We start from the raw sequence: 17,446 nt of genomic DNA on the forward strand, positions 1-17,446 counted from the left end.
TACCCATAACACCCTTCCATCTCCTTCCTTCCCTCAGATCGAGTTTGCTACACCATACACACAAACCCAATCCGATATACCTTACTAACAATGAAGAACAGGAGAGCCGTATAGGCGCTTCTCTCCTGTCTACCAAAGTAAGAACATAATGAGAAGGTCAGGGGGAAGGAGCGAGGGACGGCTGATGACAAATGAAGTCCAACTACTGAGATGGAACATTATGGTGAGTACATAACTTCTTTATCTGAAGTAGTTGACTTCATTTGATCATCAACCTGTGGGACAGAGTCCCCAGCTACCAAACTCTGGGGGGCCCTCATGGAAGGATATTTCGGAGCACCATGGAGCCAAAGGATGCTCTCCCAATAGATATCTTCAATTTATGAGAAATTAAGGTGTGAGATGAGGTCCAAGTAGCCGCTGAACAAATATCATCCAAAGACACCCTAGACCAAAAAGCTGTTGACGTAGCCATGGACCTAGTAGAATTGGCATTTATCCTACCTGGAAAAGACATGCCTCTGTCTTTGTAAACCTGAAGGATGCAAAGGAAATCCATCTGGCAATGGCTACCTTAGAAATCGGTTTGCCCAGAAAGGGTGTAGATAAAGACACAAACAACTGGTCAGACCTGCGAAAGGCCTTAGTCCTATGTAAGAAGAAATATAGCTGTCTACGTACGTCAAATAAATGTAATTTATATTCACCCCTGTTCTGCAAATTTGGAAAGAAAACAAGTAAATTGATTGTTTTGATTGATATTTGTTTCAGAGGCCACTTTAGGAAGAAAACAAGGATTAGTATGAAATGAAACCCTGTCCTTACGGAAAACCATATATGGAGGTTTGACAGAATGCCTAAAGTTCTGACGCCCTTCTAGCTGAGGTGATAGCCACTAAGAAGGCAGTCTTCCACGACAAAAAATTTAGATCCACAGAAGCAGCTGGTTCAAAAGGTGTAGCAATCAAGGCTTGTAAAACTAAGGTAAGAGCTCAAGGAAGAGAAGGATAAAATAATAATTCAGCACCTTTATGGAAAAGGTGGCTTAAGCATACGTCCACTTTCCCAGACTATCCATCGTCCTGGACTCTCGGTTGGGGGGATGGACAGTAGAACTTTCCTGGGCTAGTTCTTTCTTGGTGGTGGCCGATACCACCACAGCGTTTACTGGGACCCCTTGTTCCAAACTAGGTCTATCTGCATGAAGACTCAGAATTTTGTCGGGGTGCTTCGGGATTGGCTCCATGATGTCCGGTTCCTTCCATGCCTGCGGGGGGGGGGGACATCCAGGAGGTACACGGGCTCGTGCTGAAGGCCTCCAGAAACACAAACTCATAGGTAGGTACTAGGCTATTGGCCCTAGGGCCTATATACGCCTAGCCGAAAAGGGGTTTCGCCACCCAAGAAAATTATTTTCATGTGTCCCTGTCGAGCAGAGCCACAGAAGTGATCCCCGGGATGAATTTCCTATTTCCCATCCAATCATTAAGATTTTTCTTGAAGAGTGCTAATGAGGAGCTTTGTTTGATATCGATAGGTAGTTTGTTCCAGAGTATGGAAAGTCTCTGGGACAGGAATCTATTCCTCCAGCATGTTCTGTTTATTGTGGTGACAAGATTTAGGTCCCTAGAGTGTGCAGCTTGGAGTGATTGGGATTTCTTTACGTGGAGCATGTCCAACAGCTCTGGGTTTGACATAGCTTTGTATGTTAGGCAGAGATGGTCTCTGACTAGGGCATCTGTTTGAGGCCGGTAATCCTCTTTGTGAGGTATTTCTGTGGCCTTTCCAGTTGTTGTAGAGGTCTTGTGAGGTACATCCCAAAAGGGGCATTGTACTCTATAATGGGTCTAATGAGTGACAAGTAGAAGGGAACAATGACCTATTTTTTCCTGGATGCGAAACCTTTTGTGATGAGGTGTACCACACAGAAGGATTACCTGACTACTGTGGCGATGTGATCATCAAATGAGAGACTACTGTCCACCGTGTCCCAAGGTCTCATCATATTTTTGGTGTTAAGTAGACTATCGCCTATGTGGTAGTTCATGGGTACAGAGTTGTTTACCAAAGGGGATGACAATGCACTTTTTGGCATTGAGCTTGAGGCCATGGCTTTGACACCAGGCATCTGTGAGGCCCTCATCCGAGGAAGGTTTGGTGGTGGACCAACCCCCCTCATTGTCGCAGTCGGGGGTGATCTGGGTGAACCTTCCCCTTCCTCCAAATTGGTGTTCTGTGTGAGGGACTCTGGGGAGGAGTCCAAGAGCCTCCTTTTGCATGTTCGTTTGTAAGGAACCTCTTCGTGGGGCTCTCCAGAGAGGGCCTGCAAGCTACCTGTGGTTCCTCGAGGGGAACAGTTTGGGGCACATCGAGCATGGGCTGTCCCTGCATGGGCAAAATGGCTGAAGATGTACCCAGAGGCAAGGGAGTTGGGGTGGTATCAGAGGAGATGGTCAGGGGCCTCAATCCACTGGACAGAACCCTTTCCACCAAGCAGAAAGCCAAGGGAAAGCAAGCCTCCTGAGAAGCTAATAAGGAAGCTTCTCTCCCTGGATCCGACGGGGGGATCGGAGCCGTGGCCACCAGAGCCGAGATTCCAAGGACAAGGCCCTGACCCAACAAAGTTAGCGCCAAAGGAGAAAAGCCCAACCCCTCAGATCCGACGTCCAGGGTTCGGCTCAGAGAGCCAAAATGGGTCCAAACTAGCCAGGTCTGATGAGCTCAAGGAAACGGCCAGCGTCGAGGTACTCGGGTACCACTGGCACTGACCCCCTGACTCCGGAACCTCTCGGATCCATAAACTCCGATAGTGGGGGTCAGACCGGAGGAGGAGATATCGGGGGAAAAAAAGGGAAGCGAGCTCCCCCCTCCAGAAGGAGTGGGGCTGGCAAGACCCCCATCTGAATCTGGGTGGGAATAAATCTTTGCATCATTTTGTCCATGTCTTCCTCACTCAAACTTCTGGTGGAAAGGGATGAGGCCACCCACACCAACCAGGAGGGTCGATGTGCAGAGGACCTTGAAGAAGGTCTAAGCTCCTCCAGCTCTGGCGAGAATCTGGGTGAGCGGAGCCAAGGAGTAAATGGCTTGGTAACTATCTGTTGCTTTGGAGGAGGACCCACTGGATCCGACCGGTCCGGGGATCTCTTCCTCCCTTTGTACTTCTCTTTTTCTTTTCCCTTCTTTTTCCTATGCTCCCTATCTGCAGACCTATGAACAGGAGGTTGAGTCTCGGCATGGGAGGGAGGGGAAGAGATTGTAGCTGAGGAAGATGCAGTCACAGCCGTGACTGTAAGGGAAGCAGAGGCAGCCGCCTCCATAGCAGAAAGAAGTCCCTTGAGGATTAGTTTAGCCCTGCAATCCTTCAGGGCCCTGGGGTTAAACCCTGCACAAACAGAGCAGTCTGTTGAGAGATGGGAAGCCCCCAAACACACCACACGCTGTGTGTGGCCATCAGCCGGGGACAACTTATGGCCACATTCTGTGCACTTCCTAAACACCAGCTTTGACTGCTGATCTGCCATGAAAACAAAGTCAGAGAGCACAAGGCACAAGACCTTAACCTGCTCAACCACACACACACACACACACACGTCCAACTGACTAACAAGGAGGAGGAAGGGAGAGGAGGCCTACTCTAACTAACTACACTGAACTTTTTTTTTTTTTTTTTTTTTTTTTTTGAATAAACACGATGCAAAAGCGAAAGGGGAGGTTAAACAAGGGAAAGGTAACCTACCCAGGTTCATAGGTTCATAGATTAGTACTAGGCTAACTGCCCTTGCAAGCCATTTTAAGCCTAGCCAATTATCCCTTGTGAGACTCAAACCCTGGACCTTGCGTTTATAAGGCAAACACCTTAACCATTAGGCCACCCTCCCTGTCACTCCCAGCAACACAAACGCCCAAAAACTATCTGAAAAAGTACCTACCATGCCTGGAGCTCTAAGACCACAATGCTAGGCAAAGCCGTTGCAAACAAGATCTGAGGGAAGGAAGGAGGTGGAGGGGTATTATGGCTAAGGGGAGGAGCTTGGATCAGATGCTGGTGAAGCTGCTGTCTCGGATCAGATCCGGATCCGATTCCCACAGGTTGATAATCAAATTGAAGTCAACTACTTCAGATCTAAAGATACTAAAAGTTTTATTTGGCCAGGTAACCCAGCCAAAAAGGTTTGATGACAAGGTAACAATTAAATGAACATATACTAGTGGATATGCTGCTCTTGGAATCAAGACACTTGCACAAATAAATGACCAAGGACAAAATCATTAAGTTCTTTGCCATAAAGCAATCTGCAGTCTTTCTGCAAAACCTCTCTGAATTCTTACAGTACAGCTCATCTCCCTGAACCCTCCCTAAATGTTTTTCCCATTTCTACAGCTCATTACCTTTCACTTCATTCTCTTACCTTCCCGATTCTCCAATCTCCTACCCATCACCTCAACCCCTCTCATCTTTGTGCACTCAACCTTCTTCCTCTCAGAATCCTAGCTGCTTACTTGCTAAATGCTCTGAAATCAATTGCTGTCTGCACAACTTTGTATGTTCTTTTCAGTGTACTTCAATCTGCCATGCATTACAATTCTAATAATGAAAGCTGTACAAACCTTGTGGCCCAGGGTCATTGTTAGACTGAGAGCTTTTTCTCTATTCTTAGTGAGTTCACTATAGTACATTAAAGTAGAACAACAGGCCTAAAAATATAAAGTCAGACTTATGTTTTCATGTATGCATTCAGTTTCAGGGAAAGAAGGTTCAGCAGAAAGGAAAAGATAATCTTGCTGTCTAAGCATGAGATGTGCAGAAATAACAGTTTTCAAGGGAAAGCTACAGAATGTTCCTTTCTCAAGGGAAAGATATGTGTACTTGCAATGGAATGCTAGATAAAGAACAGACATTTAGGCACTGTGAGGTACATGCAAGACAAAGCTTGAAAACCAAGGCTAAAGAGGCATGTAAAACATTACATTTTTTTAACAAAATCATCATGCATGACATATATGCCGTATTACATTTATATAAATGACAATAAACCACAGCGACACAATCTCCATTGCAAACATTACACATTCCAAACTGTGTGACATAAGTGTAGCTACAATCATTATACATCATTTTTAACATATCCAGTCACTGTTACATAGCTCATTCAAATCCTGCCTTCTTTTAAACCTCGTTCCCCCTCTGCATGTATTGATCCCACAGTTCCCATTTTTTTCCTACGTAATTTGCTACTACCTTTTTCTAAAGATCCCAGTTCCAGGTTGTTTTAACTCTGTTACTATCTTCACTACTTCTAGTAAAGTTGGTTTAGACTTTTAATTCCATTTTCTAGTAAATGCTTTTTTGGCAACCATCATAATTAGACTCAGCAAGGCCTTACTATGCACTATGTCTAGGCAATGCCAAGTTTATATCATAGCTCAGAAAAATCATTTCCCTAGTCACTCCAATTTGCTCACCCAGCATCTCTGACACAGCAGTCTGTAGGGAATCTTTGAAGTCTACCAACTCATGACACTCCCAGAAAATATGTTCCCAGATAACTCTTTCTGTCCCAACACACCTCACATTTGCTGTCTAACTTAGGAAAAAATTCTTTGAAGTCTGCTTGGGGTGTAAAAATACCTAAGTTAGCACTTCTAGGCAAAGATCCAAAATCTTCTAGATTTTGTTGGATATTTGGGAGACATACATATAGCCCCTCCCCCATTTTTCTTTCTGAATTGCTTATCTAACCTCTCTTCCCAGTCCTTTCTAACTTCCTCTGACTGATTCTTACAGTTATTCTGCAGTATTTTGTATGCACTACTAATTATTTCTTTTTTAATGGCAACTTCTGTTCTAGATTCTACTAAAAACTCTACCACTGCTGGTCTTTCGTTTAGGACCCCCTATATTTTTCTCTTTGCCTACACTCCGATGTCAATCCTTGATAATAGAAGGCAATCTTTAGGTTGCAGTCTAAATAAGCTCTTGGCATCTTCCCATTCTATTACCTTTCATTCTCTAGTTATTTGCTCCCAGTACATTGGTTCCTTTGCCAGTTTTCTCCAATACATTCCCGCCCCTCTTTTCCATCGTCTGTATCCTTCATTGCAGTCATCCTTATTGGCAGAATCTCCTTTCTCTATTCCCATGTTGGTTTAGTTCTTAGAAGACCTTCTGCTACTTTATGAATATAACATTTTGCATTATTGTTGTTCTCCTTATAGGTCTGCATCCAAAATCCCAGTTTCTCCCTGTTATTTGAACTTCCCCCATTTCACCTCTTTCCACTTTGAATTATAGTTTTCTTCTTGTGCTATGTAACTGCGTTGCTCTGAAATACCTCTTCAATCTGGGTAATCCCAATCTGCCTGTTCTACTGGAAGAAAAAGCTTATCCCACTTGACTCTTGCCGTCTTCCCCTCCCAGGTAAAATTCTTCAGCTCTCTATTAATTGCTATCTACAACTTCTTCTCTGGTTGATAAAAACATGCCTGACCAATTGATAAGACTAAAGGGACTAAAAACATTTTAAATGCTTGTATCTTACTATCAATATGTGTCTTTTTTTAGTTTGTTCCCACATATCCTTAGCTGCCACACCAGTATCATTTTTAATCCAGACTCCTAAATACTTAATTTTATCATGTTCCCATAAATATGGATATTGCTGAACCAGTTTGTATGTGGGTACATAATTTACTGCTATTGCTTTTGTTTAAGCTTCATTAAATTTGTATCCCAAAAAGGATAGAAACTGTCTCAATATGTTCCATGACACTGCAGTGTCTCTTTCTGGTTTTGTCAGATACAAAATAATGTCATCTGCAAACAGAGCCAGCTTTTCTTGACTACCATACCAATTATATGCTTGAATTTCTGAGTCCCTTATTTTCTTTGCCAAAGGTTATAAATATAATGCAAATAACAAAGGTGAGAGAGGACACCCCTGCCTGGTTCCTCTGCTCAAGCAGATCAGGGAGGACCCCACCCACTTTAATCTTTGCCTCTGATCCTTCTAATCAACCTTATAATTTTATCAAGGAATACATATGCTTCCATTGCTCTGCTCATAAAAACACAGCTTACTCTGTCAAATGCTTTTTCTGCATCAAGATCCACCAGCAACAGTGGTATTTTCTTAAATTCTGCTGTTCTATTTATGTTGTCAGACGTTTGCTTCCCCACCACAAAACCACACTGATCCATATCTATCAATTTTGGCATAATTTTGCCATTTTTTAGCCAGTATAGACAAGCACTTTATAATAAGAAGTTATGGACTCACCATAAAGTTCCATGTGAGTTGTTCCATCTCGCCTTCATTCTTTACTGATGGGTTCGAAGCCGATCCATCAGCTCCGACACGGCCGTTTGCAAAGCTCGAGGTTTACCAGCAGCTCAAGACCAAGCCCCTTATCCAATGATGCACTGCTGGAAATTACCTCAAATCTCGTTTGCTGTGTGTACCATAGTCATATAATTGGACTACCCTCCCATAGAGAGGATGAAGAATTGAGTAACCAGGATGAGATCAATCTCTAGGTCAACTATCAGCCAGGTGGAGGAAGGAAGGAAGGACATAAGAATGAAGGCAAGATGGAACAACTCACATGGAACATTATGGTGAGTACATAACTTCTTAATGTGAAGTTGTTTAATCTCTCCGTTCATTCTTTACTGATGGGTAGCGTCTCTAGCACCCTCAATCTTGGGTGGCTCACGGGAGTACATTCTTCAGGACCGTAGACCCAAAAGAAGCCCTATCCCTGGAGGCCTTGTCAACTTTGTAATGAGTGATAAAGGTATGAGGTTTAGACCAAGTGGCTGCAGCACAAATGTTATCAAGAGGCAATTTGGCTTGGAATGCAGAAGATGCTCTGGTTGAGTGAGCTTTATTCTTGTGCTGCAAGGATATATTAGCGAGGGGTATGTCCTAAAAGAAACTCTATCAGCATGAAAAATCAAATAAGAGGGGCTGATAGATAAGGCTTGAAGTTCTGACACTCTGCTGGCAGAAGTAACAGCTACCAGAAATATGGTTTTCCACGATAAAAATTTGAGATCACAAGATGAAGCTGGTTCAAACGGAAGAGAATTATACGAGACAGCATAAAATTTAGATTCTAAGGAGAGTAAGGAGTTTTCACTGGAGGCCTCATGTGAAAGGTTCCTTTGAGAAACGCCTTGGACAACTTGTGAGACATTATGTTCAGCCTGTCAGCTCTGAGATGAAAGTTAGATATAGCAGCCAGCTGGACTCTGAATGTGGAGGCTGTCGCTTCTTTACTAAAGATCATAGTCAAGAATTCCAAAATGGATGTCAAGGGTGCTTGATATGGATCAATGTTCTGCTTAGCAGCTCATATGGAAAATCTCTCCCACTTAAGGTATAATCTTCTGGTGGACAGCTTATATGGGAAGACAAAATAATGTTTTGTCTCATTGGAAAAGTTATGAAGCCTGGCTATGAGGGGAACTGGAGCAGCCAAGCTGTTAGCTTCAGTGACTGCAAGGAAGGATGGAGGCCCCCCGACAGATGTGTCAGAAGGTCCGGAACTGGGTCCAGAATCCATGGATCCTCCAAGAGATGACGATGAAGAAATGGGAACCAAATCTGCCAAGGCCAATGAGGGACTATGAGACTGATGGTCCTCCCCAGTGATTTTGCTTTCTGTAGAAATCTGGGTATCCAACGGGCTAGGAGGGAATACATAGAGGAGGCCCGGAGTCCAATCGTGTACGAGTGCATCTCTCGGGGGTCCTACCAGAGGGGGAATCAGGGCAAAGTAGCTTCCGCATTTCGTGTTGATGTGACTGGCAAAAAGATCACAGCAAGGCTGGCCCCATTTGCGGAAAATCCTGTCTGCAATCTCTTTCTTGAGGGACCACTCGTGTGGCATCAAGATAGCCCTGCTCAGTTTGCCTGCTATCACATTGGATCTCCCCAGGATGTGCATTGCCAACAGAAAGCGCTGGGAGGATACAGCTCATTAGCAAACTCTGAGGGCATCTCGGCAAAGGGGGTAAGATCTGGTTCCCCCCTGCTTGTTCACGTATCAAACTACTGATACTGTCTGAACTGCAATCATTCCTCGGGGAAGACAGTCCTGGAAGTACTGCAACACCAAAAGTACTGCTCTCATCTCCAGAACATTGATATGCAGATGTGACTCTTGATCCGTCCATGTGCCTTGGGCAGTCTTTCCCTGAAAATGCCCCCTCCACCCTATCAGGGAAGTGTCCGTGGTCACAGTGGCTATTGGAGGGGGTAGTACAAAGGGGCGTTCGATGGTGACATGAAAAGACGTCAACCACCACTGGAGGTCTTTTTTGCACGTGTTCGTAATTAAAATCGTGTGATTCATTGGGAGTTCCTGATAAGACCATTGAACAGCAGCCATTCAAGAATCCACATATGCATCCTTGCTAATGGTATGGCCAAGATAGCTGCAGCCATCAAACCCAAAACTTTTAGCACTTCCACAGCTGGAGCTCTGTATTTCGATATCAATGAGCTGACATGCTGGTGAAGGAGAAAGACTCTCTCTATTGGTAGTCGTAGAGTGGTGGTTGAAGTGTCTAACTCTGCCCCTATAAAATCGATATGCTGCAATGGCAACAAGGCAGACTTTTCTGAGTTAACTGTAATGCCTAAGTGATTGCATAGTGTCATAGTGTATTCCTTTGCCTGAAACAGTTGATGCCTGGTGGTAGCAGTAAGAAGCCAATTGTCTAGGTACGGAAACACCTGGAATCCTAGAAGCCTCAGATGAGCCGTGACCACTGCCATGCATTTGGTGAACACTCTGGGGGCTGTAGTGAGACCAAAGGGCAGGGCTGCAAATTGATAATGATTGGCTCCCAGCTGGAAATGCAGGTGATCTCTGGATGGCCTGGAGATTTTTATGTGGTAGTAAGCATCCTTGAGATCTATCGAGCACATCCAACTGTCTTTCCCTAAAAAGGGAAGCATGGACTGTAGCGTGACCATCCGGAACTTCTCTTTCTTCACAAATTGGTTGACTCTGCTGAGGTCCAAAATGGGTCTCCAGTCCCCTGTTTTCTTTGGAAGCAAAAAGAATCTCGAGCATGTTCCGGACCCTGTTTGGTCTGCTGGGACTGGCTGGATGACGCTCTTTTTCTAGCAACTTGTGGACCTCTAAAGTTGCTTGTTCCCTGGAACTGGGTGGAACATCCGGGATTCTCCGTGCAGGTGGGGGTGGTGTGGAGAATGGTATGAAATACCCTCTGGAAATAATACTTTGTACCCAGCAGCTGTTTGTTAAATCTTGCCAGGCATCTGGGTACAATGATAAGCAACCCCCGACTGCCTCCAGAGCAGGACAGTTGGACCTCCATTCAGGAGCGCTGATAGGGTTGACCAGAGAAGTGATCTCTGTCACCCTGGTGTTGCGGACCCCCTCTGCCGCGAGGGTGGCATCTTCCATTATTACCCCCTCCTCTGCCCCTAGAGGGGGGGGGTTTACCATGCGTGTCCTGAAAGGCTCTTTGGGCTTTTCGGAACCACATCTTTCTTCCCCTTTGGCCTTTGAGGTAAGGCCGAGTAAGGGTGGAAAAACAACGGCAAACTGAGTCTTTCCCTCCTGTTCACACCTGGTCAATATTTCCTTCACTTTAGGCCTAAAGAGAGATGAGCCATCAAAAGGGGTGTTCATGAATGAAGACTTAAAGGGCTCCATGAAGGAACACAAACGCATCCAGGAATGTCTTCCAAGAGCAATTCCTGTACTCGCTGCCCTACTCATCCCATCAGCTGCATATATGAGACGCATGGATGAGTTCACAATGGAATTGAGGGTATCAAGCTGAGTGGCAACTTTATCGGAAGCCCCTGCAGATACAGTACCCTGAAGAGCATCTCCCAGCTCCTTAACAAGATCTCTTTGCAACCTAGTGAAATGGGTCAAATAGTTCAGGGATCGAAGCATAAAAGTCGCTGAACTAAACATGAGCTTGCCATATCTATCCATGATCCTAGACTCTCTGTTAGGAGGATGGATAGATGAGGAAGTCTCAGACATCTCTCCTTTCTGGTGTCCGCCGTCACCACCATGGCATCAGCAGGGACTCATTTGGACAAAAAGGATTTATCTACAGGGGCAGAAATAAATTTGTTAGGCCTCCGAAGGACAGACTCCATGGACTCCGGTGACTCCCACGTCCTCAGAGAGACTAGCTGCATGATCTCGTCAAAAGGCGGAGACACCCAAGAGGTGGAAGATTGAGACCCAAAAGCCTTCAGGAGAACTGACATCCTCAGTAGGGCTTTTGGACTGCCAATCACCCCTCTGCCTAAGGAGCTTGAGTATCTCCGCAATGGAGATATCCTCAGAGGGGGATCTTGGGGACCCTTTTGACTCATCCAAGTCAATGTCAGATGTCAAAGACTCCTCTGGGGAGTCCAAGTGTCTCCTCTTGCACAATCTCTTCCTGGGAACCTCCTCACTGGGAGCTTCTGGGGAGGTCTCAGAAGAGCAGGGGGCGCCCTGTGGGACTGAAGCTCAGGGTCTCTACGCCTAGACTGGATGATGGAAGCAGAAGCGGACACAGGTGCTTTGGGGGAAGAGGAAGCCAGACCTGGTGTCGAGGAAGTCTTTGGAGACAAGTCTCTCCTCATGGCTTTGAAGGCATCACAGCTCCGATGAGAAGTGGATGGACCCGAAGGACCCACCAGCCCCTCCCGCACCGAGGCCGTGGGCTCCGAAACAGAGGTAGGAGCCGAGCTCATCCGAGCCGAAGCCCCGAGAGGAAGAGTCAGCACCGACAAGTCGGTGCGGCTATCCTCCCCAGACCCGACAGGAGAGTGTTGGCTCCTAGAGTCCCCGGTAGGTGCCGAGGACGTCAGAGTAGATGCAACCGAGGATACCAGAGCAGGTCTTGGCTCCAAAGGCTCTATGATCAACAGGTCAGGCCCCCTCCAGCTCTGAAGGTCCAGAACGGCTTGGAGGAGGAGCAGTCAAATCCGGGGTAGCGGTCTTCGGTTCTGATGCTAGGGTCGGCGCAGACAACAATTTAGCAAGGCCTGGTGCCTGTAAGAGCTTCTGCTCCAATCGGTCCATATCCAAATCAGAGAGGCAGACAGAAGACCTGCAGGAGTGCACCAATGGTGCCGATTGAAGGAGTGGAGATGCAGGTCTCTTAGATACCGGCTCCAGAACTGTGGGCCGGCTCTGAAACGAAAAGACACTCTGCTCCGAGATCTGTGGAGCCGATGTCCCTGAATCTTTCAATTTTTTTTAACTTTTTTGATACTTTCGATTCCTTGGAGTCCCCTGAAGACTTACAGAGGACTTGGAGGACTTGCTGGCCCCATCCTGGTCACTCAATGCTTCGGAAAGAGGATGCTTCAGCAAGCCTCTGTCAACAAGCTTCCTTTTCGTCCCCAATAAGACCCTCATGGAAAATGAGTGGCAAATGCTGCAGGGCTCCTGAAAATGTACTGCACCTAAACAAAAGACACAATGAACGTCGCCATCAGTCAGAGACATCTTTTGCCCGCAGTCTGGGCATTTTTTAAACCCAATCTTTGGGTGTTTGTCCTTGTCCTCAAGAGGATAAACAATCCAATAACAACAACAAAAAAATTTAGACTTTTTGCCTTAGGCTTAATAGCAAACATACACACAAAGCCTAATGAGAAACACTCAAAAATACTAAATATTACCACACCTAGGCTAAAGCAGAGCAAGCCTAGCGAACAACCGAATTTACAGAAATATCTGTAAGCAAATTCCACACACACACTATATACAACGGCACAAAAGAAAGGGGGCCAACACTATCTAAATGTTATATATCTAACGTAACACTAGGCTGAACACGAGGCCACTGCAAACTACTAAGAACTAAACTATATAGATAATAGCAGGGAAAGGGGAGCTTGTTTATGCTATACAACTACTCTACTAACTATAGAATAATAGAAAAATGTAAGAAATAACTTGCGAAAAACGCTTATTTGAAGACAAAAATGGCTCGAGCAAACTGGAACCTCTAATCCGTGCCGCGGCAAACTAGATCTGAGGTAATTCCAGCAGTGTAGCATCGGATAAGGGGCTTGGTCTTGTGCTACTGTTAAACCTCGAGCTTTGCAAAGGGCCATGTCAGAGTCGATTGATTAGCTCTGAACCCATCAGTAAAGAATGAATGGCGAGATTGAACAACTTCACATTCATGATTTAGTACTGAAATGGGCCTGTATGAAGCTGGAAATGATGCATCTTTACCCTAGTTAAGTAGTACAGCTACTACTGCTTTCTTCCAAGATGTTGGTCGTACTTCTCTTAAAAATACTGTTAAACAAAACCTTCCAGATCTTCATCAGTTTTTCCCTCCTAGCTTCCGAACTTCCATATGAATACCATCTAATCATGGGGACTTTCCTGTAGCTTGGTTATACATTGCCATTTTTTATCTCATCTCCTCCTAGCCTGTTAGTAATTGAGGTTCCTCTCCCTCTAGCCTTCGCATACTTAACTCTTCCATAAAGATTTCCATCTTTACCTTTCCTTGATTTCCATATTTCTCTACTTTATACAGACTTTCATAGAATTTCCAGTTTATTTCTAATACTTCTACAGGATCCCTGGTCATCTTCCTTGTTATAGGCTCCCTAAGCTTGGTGACAGCCCTTTCTACTTTCTGTTGTCTGAGTCATTGTGCTAAATTTTTGAGCTCTAGAGTTATTATTAAAAACAGTTGCTTAACAACAATCTTTCTAAAGTCATGCATATTATCAAGGTAGTCACTTATTTTCTTAGTTTCATAGGTAGGTAGTAGGCTATCGGCGCAAGGGCCTACGTAAGCCTAGCCAACAAGGTTCCCTGGTTTACACCACCCAAGAAAGTTATTTTCCTGTGCCACTGTCGAGCAGACACACAGAAGTGATCCCCGGGGTGTATTTCCTATTTCCCATCCACTCATCAAGATTTTTCTTGAAGAGTACTAATGAAGAACTTTGCTTGACATAGATGGGTAGCCCATTCCAGAGTATGGGAAGTCTCTGGGACAAGAATCTATCCCTCCAGCATGTCCTGTTTATTGTGGTGACAAGGTTTAGGTCCCTAGAGAGTGTAGCTCGGAGGGATTGGGATTTCTTTAGGTGTAGCATGTCCAACAGCTCTGGGTTTGACACAGCTTTATATGTTAGGCAAAGATCACTTTGGAGTAGGCGATATGCTACGGAGTAAAGCTGGAGGTTCTTGAGGCGGTCAGCATTTGTTTGAGGCCAGTAATCCTCTTTGTGAGGTACTTATGTGGCCTTTCCAGCTGCTGCAGATGTCTTGTGAGGTACATTCCAAAGGGGGCATGGTACTCTGTAATGGGTCTAATTTGCATCAAGTAGAGGGGAACAATGACATTTTTTCCTGGATGAGAACCATTTTATGATGAGGTGTGCCACATAGAAGGACTTCCTGACTACTGTGGTGATGTGACTATCAAAGGAGAGAGTACTGTCCACCTGGGTCCCAAGGTCTCATAACACATTCGGTGAGAAGTAGATTGCTACCTATGTGGTAGTTCATGGGTACAGAGTTTTTACCAAAGGGGATTACACTGCACTTTTTGGCACTGAGCTTGAGGCCATGGCTCTGACACCAGGCATCTGTCTCAATGAGGCCCTTCTGTAGGATGTCCACATCATTTGGGGACTTGACTATGGCTCCTAGTTTGCAGTCATCTGCGAACTTCATTAGCCAGAGGCCTTCTGTGTTAGCCTGTACTTTAGAGAAGTGGATACCGAACAGGAGAGGTCCCAGGACGAAACCCTGTGGTACTCCACTTGTCACTGCTTTGAGGTCAGATTTGGAGTCTGGAACTTTTACAGTGTGGGTTCTGTCAGTGAGCCAGTTTGCAACCCATCTTGTGATGTAGGGATTTATACCCAGTTTAGTGAATTTAGCTATAATTCCAGAATGGGGGATGGTGTCGAAAGCCTTGGCGAGGTCAAGATAGGCTGTGTGAACCACCTTACCCTCATCTACGGCTTTGGTGACTGCCTCAAAGAAGTCAATCAGGTTCAGGAGGCATGATCCACCTTTCACAAACCCGAACTGGGTGGGATCCAGAGTTTGGAGGTTACCAGTGTCTCTGTTTATGAGTTCCATGATGATACGTTCCGTGGCCTTGTAAACCAGGCTCGTCAGGCTAATAGGTCAATAGTTCCCGGGATCAGTGATGGCTCACCCTTTGTGGAGTGGGATAACTGTTGCTGTGCGCCATTCAGTGGGCACAAAGCCTAACGCAAGGTTATGAGTGAACATGGTGCTTAAGTGGGGAGCCAGTTCGTTCTGACGTTCGTGTAAAACGCAGCCTGGGATGTTGTCCGGTACCATGTATGCTGTGTTTTTGGCTTTGCGTAGTTGTGATTACAGGGACTCTGCATTCTTCCTATACAGATATGGGCCCTTTAGGGGGTGAGGGGGGTAAAGTTAGCACTGAACCTATCTGCCAGGATGGTGGCAATATCAGTTGGTTCTGCAATTTTTGTGCCGTTGTACTGTAACTCAGAGCAGATCTGGGTGTTGCCATCGAGATTCTTGACATAGCTATAGAATGCTTTGTGGTTGTCCTTAGAATTAGTGGCAATTTTGTTTTCGTAACTAGCTTTGGAGGATCTTATAAGGAATCTCAGCTTCTTTCTGAGGCTGACCAGGGAGCTCCTCCACTCATGGTATTTTACTCTCTTTTGCAACAGTATCTTCCTTCTGTTGTACCGTTTGTTTATGGCAGGGGACCACCAGACTGGCTTCCTTTTTTTGGAGGCTAGCGTCTTGGTTCTGTTTGGGATAGCATGATCCATGCACTCATGTAAGTGCTTATAGAGTGCATATGTGTTGGATTCAGCAGTTGTAATTGTATTGTCCATCTGCATGGGTGTCATGAAGTTCACCACTTCTGTCTTAAGAAGCATGAAGTTGACTTTGGAGAAATTTTTTACTGTGGTTTCCTCAATGGGGGGGGGGGGGCAGGATGTGGATATCAAGGGTGATTAGCTTATGGTTGGATTGGACCAACGAGGAGTTGACTTCAGGTGTGGAACACCGGTCTCTCATGTTGGTAATGACTAGGTCTAGGATATTGTTGCCCCTGGTGGGGGTGTGGATAAGTTGATCCAGGGCATTGGAGTTTATGAATTCCAGAAAGCATTGAGCTAAGGAGTTGGTACACAAATAGTTTTCCCAGTTAATGGTGGGGTAGTTGAAGTCGTCCATTATTAGGGTGTTTGATTGAACCGTAATATTTTCCAGTACATCAAGAAAAGAGGAGTGGGAATCCTGGGGCATGGTGGTGGATCGCTAGCAAGCTACAATTTGGATTACAGTTTTGCCCAGAGTTAGTTGCACTTGGATAACCTCGGATGCATTATGCGCAGCAACTAGCCTGGAGGTGTGGATATCCTTAATGAATACAGACACACCTCCGCCTTTGGTGTTTCGGTCCAGGTTACATGGCCAAAAAGTGTGGTATGAGTTATAGCCTGGTAGTGCAGGGGTGCTCTCTGCAGCCTTGAACTAGGTCTCAGTCACTGCACAGATATCGATGTTCTCCATTTTAAGGAGTGCCTCGAGTGACTGCTTTTTGAGATTTAGACTTCTAGCATTGAGTAGCATTACCCTCAGTTTTTGCTTGCCTGTTCCTGTTACGATGGTGAATTTATTTCAACCTTGCCTAAAAAAGGCACTAAAGGGGCAGCAAGAGCCTTAGCCAGTATCCAGAATCCCAGGGGCGACAGGTGCAGGCCATCTGTGGCAAAGCATTGTGTTCTGTTGACCATGTCAACCCAAGCAGACAGATACTGGATCCCCTTAGAATGACACCAGAAGCTTAGCCAATTGTTGAAGTCAATCATTTTTTCCTTGTGTTGCGGTATAATTCTGGGCGATGGCAGAATGCTACTCAGGGCTAGGGTCATACCTGCCTGGGCTACAAGATCGGAGAGCTCTTCCATGTCTCTTTTCATGTAGTCCAGGGAGGTACGTCTCAGGTCATTCACACCAACATGGACAATGACAGAGTCATATTTGTATTTGTTGTGGAGTGACCTGAGTGCGTGGGTTATGTGGCGGATCTTGGCACCCGACAGGCAGCTGACAGTAACCTTCTCCTTGTTTAGCCTGGTGAGTGGAACATCAGTGTGCCTGACTATACAGTCACCTATGACTAGTGTGTTGGTTACACTGTTTTGCCTTACTGGCTGTGGTTGAATGGCGCACTGAGTCTGTGGGCTATGTGTCATTTGGGTTGTGTTGGGGGATGGCCGTTGCTTGTGTTTCTGCTTTGGAGGTCTCTTTTGCTTAGACAGATTACTATTGAGAGCCTCCGCGAATGTTTTTGTGTTACTATGTGTGGATTTTGGTGGTGTAGATTTAGTGAGACTATGTGATGAGTGTGGTGTGGTGCAAATGTTTACCTTCTCCTCATGACTGT

The 17,446-nt window shown here is 45.4% G+C and overlaps 1 protein-coding gene across 3 annotated transcripts in view; it reads right to left on the reverse strand.

The window, feature by feature from the left end:
- Positions 1-17,446, reverse strand: part of ANGEL2 (angel homolog 2) — a 1,508,489-nt gene that overhangs the window by 8,460 nt on the left and 1,482,583 nt on the right. The window lies entirely within an intron of this gene.

This window comes from Protopterus annectens, chromosome 1.part2 (assembly GCF_019279795.1).
Source record: "Protopterus annectens isolate FY-2018-M chromosome 1.part2, PAN1.0, whole genome shotgun sequence".
Classification (NCBI taxonomy): Eukaryota; Metazoa; Chordata; order Ceratodontiformes; family Protopteridae; genus Protopterus; species Protopterus annectens.